This window comes from Acromyrmex echinatior, chromosome 10 (genome assembly GCF_024713525.1).
Source record: "Acromyrmex echinatior isolate Ae372 chromosome 10, ASM2471352v2, whole genome shotgun sequence".
Classification (NCBI taxonomy): Eukaryota; Metazoa; Arthropoda; class Insecta; order Hymenoptera; family Formicidae; genus Acromyrmex; species Acromyrmex echinatior.
Window position 1 is genome coordinate 11,515,124 of NC_141861.1, and position 13,917 is coordinate 11,529,040.

The 13,917-nt window shown below is 29.0% G+C and overlaps 1 protein-coding gene across 5 annotated transcripts in view; it reads right to left on the reverse strand.

Moving 5' to 3' along the window:
- The window catches only part of wun (wunen), a 105,964-nt gene that overhangs the window by 47,548 nt on the left and 44,499 nt on the right, over positions 1-13,917 (reverse strand). The gene's annotated exons all lie outside the window — the stretch shown is intronic.

Below are 13,917 nucleotides of genomic sequence, written 5' to 3' on the forward strand. Positions count from 1 at the left end.
AATAATTATATAATTTTTTGGTGTATGTGTATGTGAGTAATCTTAACAATAGAATTTCATTTTTAACATTTCGTTCAATAATATACTTTGAGATATTGAATCGTTTAAATGCTCTCATATAGCTAGGAATACCTTGTGTATCTCATATTACGACTTCCATGCCTTGCGGTTTCATGATTACCAAATCTAATCTTTACAGTTAAACAAATCATTATATCACGTGTTTTCCTTATTCTATCACTGTATACAGACTTTATTACCAAATATTTATTTATTATTATATAATAAATAAATATCCCATAATAGGCGTCTTTACCCTATCGAAGCACCGTCAAGATACTTTTATTTTTAGGACTACACTGGTTGAATTACGTTAACATCAAATCAGAGTAGAAATGCAGGGGAAAAGGCGGAGTTCTTTGAATCTGTAATGGGTGCTTTCCATTTGATGACACAAGTCGATACAAGTGTCGTTCTATCCTTGTTGGCATTCAAAGAGTGACAAAGATAAAACGATACTTTAATTAAGTTCATTAGAGTGAAATTACATGATGCAGAATAGAATTGGAGTAGAGAATGCATCATTGAAGCAACCAATCAGCACTATTCCGCATTTTTCCATCACACAAGTTTTGTGTGCTGTGTGCACATGATACGCCAAAAATATATCTAGCATGAATATAATTTAAAAACTACTAACTTTATGTTATATTATAATTTGCTTATTAAAATGAAATATAATTTTTCAAATTGTAAAAACAATTATCAAAAATTGGAAAAAAGTTATTATTATCTTTCAATAGTCAGGTTCTTTTCTATTATCGGTATGTTGACAATCTATTTGCTGCAGTTCTTTCCTCTGAAATTAGTTCGTTTTTAGAATGTTTTAATTATTTTCACTCGCGCTTCCAATTACGTTAGAAGTAGGCTCAGATTCACTAAATTTTCACGATCATGGTTAAAGAAAAACATTCAACTTTTGATTGGTATCACAAACCGACTTTTTCGGGGAAATTTTTAAATTATTTTTCATCATCCTGTCTCCTAAAAGAAGGGCATAATTTTCAATTTAGTTTCAACAGAGCTTTATTACTATCTAACTCTGAATTTTATCAAAAAAAATCTTATATTCATTATTAATATAGTACTAATTAAGAATGATTATCCCCTTAAATTCATTTTTGATATAATTAACGATAGAATCAAAAACATTCAACATGGAGAAACAATAGAACATGATCGTACCAAAGAGATTTCTCTCTGATCGTACAAACACAAATGAGGAATCAAAAGGTGTTGTACAATATCATGATACTCTTTATTCCATCCGAGAAATTCAATAAATTAAATAGAGATAACATTAAAGTTTCCTATTATAGTTCTAATAAATTGAATAAGTTTACATCAAGATGCAAAATTTTCGATCAATCCTTTCAAAGAATAATGTCGTATACAAGATCATATGCAATGATTATGATGCATCACATGTCGAACAAACGGATAGACAACTTAAAAGAATTGCAGAACACCGTAATTATATTCAGTGGAATATATCTACCTGTTCTATAATCACCTAGGCCTAGTTTCCGAGGATTTAATCCGGATCAGAATATAACTAACCAACTATAGTCGGGTCCCCTGTCGGATACATTCCCCTGTTACAGTCGAACGACAAGGGAATGTTTGACTGTAGTTGATTCTTACATACTGATCCGGATTAAATCCTTGGTGGAAACTAGGTCAGTGACTGCAGATGATACATGATTTTGATTGGAATAACATCTAGATACTAGATAAATAGTTTTGTTATATTAAATGCCTAATTTTCAAGATATTAAATATTAAAAAGCAGAAAAATAGTTTCAATCTTCAAACAGACACAGAAAGTTTTCATAAAGCATATACATCAATTATACAAAATTTGACATTGTTCCTATCTAGTTGTTTTGTCAATCTATTAATCCTCTCAGATAGTAACGGTCTGTTTTGTCGTTAACATAACTTTCAAAAAATTGAACATTATGAGGTTCAATGGTGCGATGTTTAAAAAAAGTTAAGAAAATTTTTTTTTCGAAAAAAACCGGTTGAAAAAAGTTTTCAAAGTTTTTTATATATTTTTAGAATGTACTTGAGATATTACTACCATTTTTTACTAAAATGATCTTCGATTTATTTAGCATTTAATTTTCAAAATGATTGGAAAAGTAGTACAAGCTTTAAAAAATAAAGAGTTTAAGCGTGCGGCGTATGATTAGTCGGGTGTTGCATGAGATTCAGCTACGCATACTACAAGGGCTGCATTCCACAATGCTTGCGAACCATTTGTCCCTTGTCTTTGATATTCGACAAGGATGAAATGATTCCACGAGCGATGTGAGCATAATAGAACGCAGCCTAGGTATTACATTCAGCTATGTATACATGCTTATATGAGAATAACTCGTGAAAAAAATTCGAACTCTTTCTTTTGATTTCTTTTTTTTGACAGCGAGTTCTCTATCCTGCTATTTACATGAGATATTTCCATGTCCATAGTAGACGTATTTTAACATCGGAAATGCTGTATTTGTTCTGTTGTAAAAAATATCACTCTCATTCCAGAAGAAGTACATATGCAGTCCTTACGATGAGGCTTTATATACCAGCTTCTTCTGGAATGACAGTGATATTTTTTACAGCAAAACAAATATTTTATAGCAGTACTTGTGAGTTGAAACGATTCGCTGAGAATTTGAACTTCAATTCATTCATTATTCCACTCGTCTACTTTAGGTTTAAATTGCATATTGATTATTAGAAGTTGATTGTTTATCGCTTTCATCTTCAATATCAAGTTTGCTTTTTTATACTAAAAAACTCGACATTTTCCACATAAAATGTCATGAACAACAATAGGGAGTTTGCATGAAAAAAATAATACATTTTTTGAGGGTTATTATAGAAATATACATCATTATAAATTTATATATAATAAAATTTGTAATTTTTAGTAATAGGTAAGTAGTAAAAAACTAAAAATAAAGTTTAATAATATTTGAAATTTGAGAAAACAATTTTGTTTGGTTAACAAGTGCGTGACGTCACACTGCAGTAAATCGTCTATAACCGTCTGCTTACGCTGGAAGGCTAAAGCAAAATCTTAAAAATCTCTTTTTAAAAATCTCTTTATAAATTAAGAATATTACAATAAAATGCCAAACCAACTGGATCCAGGATTCATTAAAGTTGATTCAATGAATTTGTCAAAAATAACTGTATTTATGATTTGAGAGTACATTGTTAGTGATAAACGATATAATGCTCCAGAAGATCGAGGAATAAAAGCAACTTTGTAAGTACATTTTTATTAGTAATCTTTTCAATTTTATTCTAAGTAGCATGAATAAATATTATAATTAATGTATCTCTGTATCATAGATCATCAAAAGAAAATTACACTGATCCCGTTATAGCAGCGTATAACCTATATAAGTTATGTTAACGTCAAACAGAAAAGTTCTATTTGTAAAAAGTAACAGTAAAAGGAAAAATATGCCTTGAAGTGTTCGACAAAAAGATTATACTATAATCTGTATTGTCGACGAAGAAAAAGAAATAGTTCAACGTAGAATGTCTTGAAGCGTGCAGCATCAGAAGATTAAAATATTTGAGAGCAATAGTTTAAAAAATTTTTATTTCATAAAAGTAATAATTCAATAAACAGTCATTTAAATAATCTTATAGACCAGTTATTTGTGACTTTAAAAATATAAAATAAAAATAAATTCAAGAATAAAATATTTTGGTTTAGAACGATGTTGAAATATTACATTAAAAATGACTCGATTGGACTTGAAACATTTGTTGTCAATTGTAATTGTTTATATGAATTTTTAATGCTAATTTAAATTAAAGTTCTTTGCTATATTACTGGCTCTTTGCCCTTCTTTTGTACCACATTGTTTTATACAAGAGCTTTATTACTATTTATTAATTCAAGATAAAAGTTTATATATATATATAATACATATTTGTAACAATATAAATATCTATATAAGTCTATAAATAAATTGAATTTAATTATAGGAAAATGTAAGCATAGCCTTCTTAATGTGGATTAACAAATGATATGAGTCTGCATCTCCAACTGAAATTGAATGTTATTGGAGAAAATCAGCCTTATCTAATGTGGCAACTTCAAAAAAATTTATTACAACTAATGAGATGACAATGAATTTTAAATCTACGACTGAATATTTAGATGACAACTCCAATTTTATAAAATATTCGAACAAATTAAAGCAAAACAATTAGTTAATCAGTTCTCAAAACATACATTTTATTAGATGTCAAGAGGAAAGAACAGTTTATACATTACCAATGCATCAGTTAATGTTTAACTTTTTGTACTAAAAAAGATTCATTGCCAGTTATTCTAATAAATTTTATTAATTTAAGATTATAAACATTTAAAAAATGGCATTTACACATTAAAAACATGTTTTTTTATTAATTATGAATTATAATTTTAAAAAATAATTTTAGATATAGAATAATTTTACAAATTCCCAAAATACCTTTACATTTGACGTCTAACGTTTCAGTTTTAGGTTATGTTGGATATTTTTACATGAACATGATTAATATTTTTATAATTATCATAATTAAAGAGCATAAAAAAATATATTTTATATAATATCTATATCGAAATGATCTTCACAACAAAAATAATTCCATTTTCCTGGTTCATCAACACGATGTGCACTTTTAAACCACTTTTTTCTCACATTTTCAGCTTCAGGCATATAAAAAAACAAATTTTCAAGTGTTTTAATTGTTATGCTTTTATACATAGGTATAAAATACGTTTTGTGCGTGTTTCCTTTGCTCATTTTTAAAATAAATTAATTTCTTACTGAATAATTGTGGTTTCGTGTTGCAGTGTGACATCACAGCGCGTTCGGGAGGGCCCGGTCATATTTGGACCGTCTTCGCCATTTTAAATAATGCAATACTTTATTATTTATTTTCTTGCATAATTTGCATTAAAAAATTATTAAGAAAGTGCAGTTAAATATATATATATATATATATATACATATATAAATTGTATTATAAAATGCAATATTTTTCAAAAATTATGCAAATTCCTTATTGGTTGTTGAAACTCATTACTAAAATGAATTGTTTCATCTTCAATTTTAATTATCTTCTTTTGATCAGGTACTTTATGCAAAAACTTATCGCATACAGTGTATTTATGATTCGTCAACGACGCAGATATTTTCTATTGCACCAAGTCAAATCAAATGTAAAAAAACAAAATAACAAAAAAGCAAGTATTTTTAAATAAGTATTAATACATATATAAAGACATGTTGTGAGTGGGCTTACTGAAAAGTTCACCAAGCGATCAAATTAAATAATAATGTATGTGATAATAATGTATGTGATAATTCAATTAACATTAGGTAATAATCAAAGCTGATAGCGCTCCATAACAATTCACGTGACACAGAATATCACGCAGAAGACTAAAATATGTCTAGTATGAACATGGAAATATCTCATGTAAACAGTAGGATAGAGGATTCGCTGTCAAAAAAATTAAAGACGTTTGCAATTTTTTCGCGAGTTCTCACATAAGCATGTGTATGTACATAGCTGAATTTAATACCTAGTGTAGTATGCGTAAAATCGAATCTCATGCAACACCCAGCTATCCATATATCATTCGCACAAATTCTTCATTTTTTAAATCTATATACTACCTTTCCGATCGTTTTGAAAATTAAATATGATACTAGAGACTAGATATGTCGAAGGTCATTTTAGTAAAAAATGGTAGTAATATTTTTAGTACATCCTATTTTTAAAAAATATTAAAAATTTTAAAAACTTTTTTCACAGTTTCCTTCGAAAAAAAATTTCATTTTTTTTTAAACATCGCACCATTAAACTCCATTACATATTTTTCTTTCATCGAAATCGGTTTATCCATTAAAGAGAAAATTCGTTTTGTCGATTTCCAATTTTACTCTTATAATTCCCATAAAAAATTTTTTTGAGATAAGTGTTCTACGAAATTCATTCTTGTATTGCTGCTAACTTATGATAAAATCTCAATCAGATAAATGCGGGGGCATACATACTTATCCTGCTAGGTCCTTTGGAAAGTATTATTGTACGTGTATTGTCTATTTGGTGAAATGTTGTATGAGAAATCTCGAGAGACTGGTCTAATTCTTGTAAAAAAAGTGATAAAATGAAAAAATGAACAAAAGTAACATAGAACATTAGAGCAAGAAAGATTTCTTTTTATTTATTGTATTTTAAATTTATTTTTTGGGCATATACATATATGTATATAAATTTTTTTTTATATCAGCTTTTTCATAATATATTTTCATAGTTATATTTACAATTACATAATATTTCTTTATATTAATATACATTTTTAAGTTAATTTAATATTTTTCTTAATTTTTCTACACTTTTTCTTTATTTTTCAGAAAATTTACAATTTATTTTTATTAATTTTCATAAAGTTTAGATTATATCATTGCAATAATAGATTTATTCGCGTCGCATGCTCTAATATGTCTAATATGCTAAAATATGCTTCTATATAGCTTTTACTCACTTTAATGCGTTCATTGGAATGCGACGTGAATAAATCTAGTGAGTCTTGCGAGTTTTGACAGAGTGAAAAAAGGATGAAAAGAGAAAGAAATTTAGATGGCAACGCTAGGTAACTTATTTACTTCATGTATGCGCACTCTATTTTGGCCAACGCTACTGTATATACTGCGACCTACTCTCCTCCGAAATGGTAGATTTCCGTCCTGCCACTGAGCCACACAGCTCTGATGCTGCTGATTTCTCTATTGTACCTATTTTCCGATAAATTTCTTACGTAGGGATAGAGTAGCAAATTGCATCATGTGACCCGATCTCCTCTAATTGGATCTGGATATTAAAGCTCCGTAGAACCATGGTGGGGATATGTCATTCACAGTATTTAGGAAAGTTGCAGTACACTTGTGCTGCCCTACTGAAAAAAATCACGTCACACACTTGCATGATAAAATCATGTATAATTAAAACATGTAAATCACGTAACGGATTGTTCAGTATGAGATTTTTTAAAATTACATAATCTGAAAAAGTCACATGATATGTTCTTTTTTCTTCTATTTCTATCAATCAATTTTTTAAAATTTGACAATAATAAAATCACATGGATGAAATTATTTCTAATAGCATGTGATTTTTTAAATTACGTCATTAAAAAAAAATCACGTACTAATTTGGAACAATACGTTACATGTACTGATTTGGAATAATAATTTACATATTTTAATTATATGATTTCATCATGTAACGTTGTGACATGGTTTCTTTCAGTAGGGTGCAATTTTCTCCTCAATTTTACAATTGATGAGGTCTTTGTAAATGATACGTATTATTGATCTTAGAAATATATATATTCCTCTGTTGTACATATATACGTGAAATAAAACTACCAATTTTTATATTTCAAATATCTGAATAGGTTTTGTACATATTATAAAATTCCTGCCAGGTGCAGTGCTTCAAAATACACAAACTCAAATAAAGAAGGATATTGCTGCATAACATTTGAACAAAATCCGAAATTAAGAAAAAAATGCTGTCGGAATTTCTGATTGGAAACCTTCAAAATCAGCTGTACTATGTGAGATCAGTACCGAAGCGTGCATACAAATGTTTTATAATGTAACTCCGAATTTTTCACACAATTATGTAACTGTTACATACACTCGCATTATATTGAATTTAATATATTGATATTGAGTGAGAAATTATAACATTGATATTATTTTTGTTGGTATTTACGGGAGTTATGTTATAACAGGGAATGGAAGCAATTCGTTACTTGTAAGTTACAAATTACTTTTTGGGTAACTTTAATGATAACTGTTACTTTTTCTTTTAACTGCAACGGTAACTTAGTTACATTTTTTTGGTAATGGTCACAAATTTTACAGTTACTTTTATCGTTACTTAGCACATGACATGATTCGATTAGACACAAGCCACTCATAGCGCTTGAGACTAGAAAACCCCCAGGCACTCGTCTGCTGTGATTGGTCGTCGATTTAAACGACCATTTATACTTCCAAAATTAATAATATGTGTCACTTACAAAGACCTTACTAATTGTAAAATTGAGAAGACAATTACGGCACAAGCGTACTTTTGCAGTTTAAAAGTCACAGTAGGCTTGTGCTGTAATTTTCTTCTCAATTTTACAATTAGTAAGATCTTTGTAAGTGATACATATTATTAAATAATAATGCAGTCTAACCTGAATACCGTGAATGGCATATTTCCACCATGACTCTATGGAGCTTTGATGCTTAGATCCAATCAGAGAAGACCGGGTCACGTGATGCAATTTGCCACTTTTTCCTTGTGATGCTCTCTAGGAAAGTGGGGTGGAAGTTGCTTCGCGTGAAAAATCGTACGCCTCTATGCAAGGCGGAAGATGGGGTAAACCCATGGCGAAAGAATAAAGCGGGAACTCTTGCATAATGCATAACACATGAAGCATAAGAAATTGAACCAATCAGAGTTCTTTATTTTATCGAAAGAAAGGAAACGAAGGACTTTGATTGGTTTAATTTCTTATGCATTACGTTTTATGTGTTATGCAAGAGTTTGTGCTCCCTGCTTAACAGGATGTGTGCAGTTGGACAGTGTTTTTTTCTAAATCTTTGCCCTCTCTGTCTATGAACTGTTCATAAGGTTTAAGAGTTACCAACTGTGAAACGCGAAACATGGAGTATTCATAATCCGTTCTTATTTTAAAACCGTCTTAAATAATGTCTTAAAGATTATACTTAAAACAGTCTTAAGATGTCATATGTCAATCCGAGAATTGTATTAACATCTTAAGACATTATATTATATTTAAGACAGTTTTAAAATAAAAATGGACTATCAATACTATCCTATGTTTAACGTTTCACAGTTGTAGCTTCCTCCTTATGAACAGTCCGTAGACAGAAAAGGCATCGAGATTTAGAAAGAGACACTGTTTAACTGCACACACCACATTATTCCTTCCACCATGGTGAACCTCGCTTCGCATGGAAAGTCATTAATTTCTGTAAGTAGGGAGGATGAGATAAATTTTGTGTTCTATTTATAAAACTTATTTTATTAATAACTTTTTAACGAATAATAATAAGCGCAGGTTAAAACCTTCCGAGGATCACTAGGCTCAGGGTCATGACCTTGACAATATGTAACAAGGTCGAAATTATTGGAAACGAATCCGTATTGTATTCAACATTTACCCAATTTTTTAATTATATTGTATCATAAAATATTATAAGATAAATGTATAGTATATAAAACATATCATACATATATATATGTTACTGATAAATTATACAAAATATATGTTAATTATATAACAATTATGGTAAAATTTGTTTATTAAAAGCGGTTATAAACTTATCATTGAATATTTATTAAGAAATAAAACCTAGTAACTTGAAATTATAATTAACTGATTACTTACAAGGTGTCTCAGATATTATATTAATATCTGAGATATATATTAATAATTATTAAATAAATATATAGTTATTAATTAATTATAATAATTACGATAGGGAACGTCCCCCCTTCTCCCAATGGTCTTGACTTTGACATATGTTGTCAACGTCATAACCCTGAATGACTTCTAAGATTTTAGCTGTCACTCGTTATTGTAAAGTTATTAACAGTCAAAGTTAGTAAGTATTTCCCTTCTTTACATGAAAAGTCAGATAACTCTAGGAGAGAAATACGGAGTGGACAGATTAAGGAAATACTTTCCATGCGAAGCGAGTCCTATCCCAACAAACGAGAATGATTAAAATAGATTGAAATTTTTTTTTATCCGAATGCGTATTTTAAATAGCGAATACTTTTTTTGGATTTAATTGGATTCAATTGGATTCAATTAGATTCAATTGGATGCAATTGGATTAAAAAACTGCATTTCCTATTCAAAATTTTGAATTGAACAATTGTGTGCACAGAAAAACCTAATATTATTTTTAAATTGAAAGGCATACAGATATGCTCCATTTCTATAAATGAATAAAAATGCATTCAGAATTGAAAAGCATTCGTGAATCAATATTTCTGAAAATCTGAATCCATTTCAATTCATTTCAATCTTTCTCGTTTGCTGGGATTCCACCTCCTCCTCTGTCTAGGGGCGTTCGACTTTTCACGCGAAGCAAGATCTACCTGAATGAAAAGTCGTACGCTTCATGGCAAGGGAAGTGAGGTGGAACTCATTTGCCCCTTGACAAATGGTAGTTGGGTGGAACTTGCTTTGCGTGGAAAATCATAAAATATATTTTAAAGCAAAAAATTTCTATTTTATATAGTAGAAACGAGACATCATTTTACAAATTTTTTTTTATTAAATTTTATAACTTTTTAACGGATAACGAGCGACAGCTCAAACTTGTTAGAGGTCACTTAGGGTCATGAACTTGATAATATATGTCAAGATCCAGGTCATTGACAGAGGGGTCTTCTAATGTAAATAATTACCAATTAATGAATAAATAAAATAGATTTATATATTTTGTATGAAAAAATAAATATAAATGAGTATAAAAGCACATATATAGCAGAATGCTTTCAAGCAAAAGGATTATTATCCAGAACAAATCGATAAAATTAATTATTTCTTAAGCAATGAGAACGGAATGTACAATACGTTTTACATGAACAACATTTATACTTATACGTATATTGCAACATGCAGTCAACAGAGTGTTAGCACTATATTTATTATTGCCAAATGTATACTACGGTTGCTCCATAATTGATTAAAATTAAAATAATTTTGATTCATTTTACATAACAATCAATAAAATTCTCTCTCTCTCTCTCTCTCTCTCTCTCTCTCTCTCTCTCTCTCTCTCTCTCTCTCTCTCTATTGTAAAATATGATCCGAGAATTAAATTTCTATTAAAAGCAAAGGTCAAAATAAAATTTATGAAAAAGAGTATTTTTTTAATATCTTTCATCACTAAATTATTATAAATATATACAATTCTTTTTTACATATTAGTATATCTAATTTGATGTATTTTCTTAGTTTATAACATTTACTTTTATATCCAACAACAATTCTTTAAAATAATCAGTATTTGTCTTTCAATTTATAAAAATGATTTATCGTCAGAATAGTACAATTGAAAGATTGGTCAATAAATCTGGGACACTTCATTTGTATAGTCTGCTGAACTTATATACTATATAGAAACTCTACTACCGCTACTAATGAACAGCTGTAGTAATTAAATCGGCTAAATAACTCGCTTAAACATTAATCATAAGTAGCCGGCTGTGAAAGGTATTCGCTTTCTTGAAGAATGATGCGTGACTTATCCTTCAACGATCACAGTCGGCGCGGCGGGAACATCTTTTTCGATAGTGTGAATGTAGATCAAGGACATATAACATGAGATGCGTGATTCATAACTCAATAATTTATTCCTATTACATTTATCCTTACAGTTAACAACACTTATAAGCGAAACTGCAGAAGTTTGTGGCACTTTGCATTAGATTTTAAATGAAAAAAAAACAAAACAAAACGACAATGATAATGAGTTTTGTGTCATTAATATTTTTACAAAAATCGTAATACATTTTTGACGAATGTCTGACAAATATATATTAATGTAAATCACTGAAAGTATATGACTGCAAATTGTTATTTTATAATTTATTTATAATTTTAACATTTTAATATTTTGTGGTAATATGACCCCATTCTAATTTTCCAGTTTTTTAATATTCAAAAGTTACTTTAAATCATCATATTTTGCTAAATTATAGACGTAGGAAAAAATTTTTTTTTCATTTAAAAGTGCAATATCTATACTTTGAGATGATATCAATGATTATATTAGTAAATTTTTGTTAGTTCTTAAAAGAGTGCAATAAATTTCAAGATTTTAGGTATCTCAAAATTCAAGTACGTTCTTATTCAAACCTCACCACACCTTTGAATATTAAACTGATTGAGCAATAGCGGATTTAAACAGAGGTCCACGAGGTTCAGGTCTAGAGGCGTCATCCTCCAAGAACCAAAATTAAAGTAAATTTTATATTTGTGCAGGATTGTCAGTTGTGCAATATGTGCCAATGTGGCACCTTGAATTAATGCTTTATGACATACAAAAAAAATCTTGATGTTTTGATGGAAAAGTAACACTTTTCGACTAACTTTTTTTTATTGTTCATTTATCTAATAATAAATAGGGACGCCAAAAAGTACAGGAGAATTTTTGCATACAGTGCAAAAATGTGTAAATCCCCCACTGATTGTAAGTAATAATTGAACAAAAGCACTTTATAGTAGATTTGCTCTGTAAAATCTTTTTTTAATCTTATTATTTACATTAATTATTTGCTGAGTAATTTAAAAATGGGGAAAAATTTACTGAAAAAAATGATCCCTTAATTTTGTTGTACAGTGTATGTATATATATATGTATATATTAGCTATTAGGTGTTGGAATTAATTCGTAGCGTTTTTTAATGAAAGAATGTTATTTATTTCACATGAGCATTAAAAAATATATTAATGAAAGTACTTCCCATCACTTGTAAAACGCTACGAATTAATTCCAACACCTAATATATATGTATATATTAAGAATTTATTATTAAAATTAATTATATTCGTTGTTATAAATTACATAAAACTAATAAAAATTTAATAACTTTAATTTAATAACGTAATAATTTAATAACATAACGTAATTGTATATATACTTTATATGTTTATGCATGCATTTAAAAAAAAGTTTTTATCTTTCTTCTTAACTTACTTAAAGTTTAACGTCATTTTTCAATTACAAATTTTCCGTTTCAGGCAGAGCAAATTGGTATTCGGCTTAAAACTGAATAAATCTTAAAGAGGACAATTCGGTACACATTCTTTCAATCTTTCTATCCTACCTTTTAACTTGCAGCTACAATACATCTGCTGTCTCATCCCTGACTGTAATCTCTCTGTCCACATAATTCACCAATTTCTTTCTCTAATCTATTCTATTCTACATCAACATGAGATTTGTTCGCGTCGCATACTCCAACATATTTCAACATGTTCCTATCATAACTCCTACTCACTCTAATGAGAGCGTTTGAGTGAGTAGGAGCTACGATTGGAAGAAGTATGAGCATGTTGGAGCATGTGACGCGACCAAACCTCTGATTTCATCCACTGCTGGATATCGGTCTCTTCCAACCTTTTCCATTCTTCATGATCTTTGGAAGGAGTTTTGTATTAAAACGCTACGCTTGCCGTGCGTGTTGGCAAATACATATATCCATTGATATATGATCTACAGTTTTTGACGCCAAATCCGAATGGCGATGGCAAAGATATTTTCGAAGGCTTGCCATTGCCTTCCGAGAAGTGGCGATCAAATAAAATTTGATGTTATGAATGGATTTGAACCCTGAATCTTCAATTCAGAGAGTAGTCACACTACGTTGTGCGTCACTCTCCAATCTATAACTCACATTAAATAAAATGTAATTGCAAGATATTAAATGTTAATTAATAATACTATATTAAAAATAAATATTCTTTTATTTTATATAACTTTATTATTATTAAAATATTACAAATTAAATAATAAGATTGGAAACAAGACCGTTTATGTTAAATACATTACTTTAAATAGGAAGCGCCACTACGGTCTGAATGTTAAGATATTGAACTATTATATACATTCATATAAATGAATTAATTTCAGAAATGATAATTGCGTGCCGATATAGTTGTCGGACTTTCAACGCAATCAATCTGAAATATTAATAATCTCCCCAAATTTCTCAAATTAATCTTAAAAAACTATA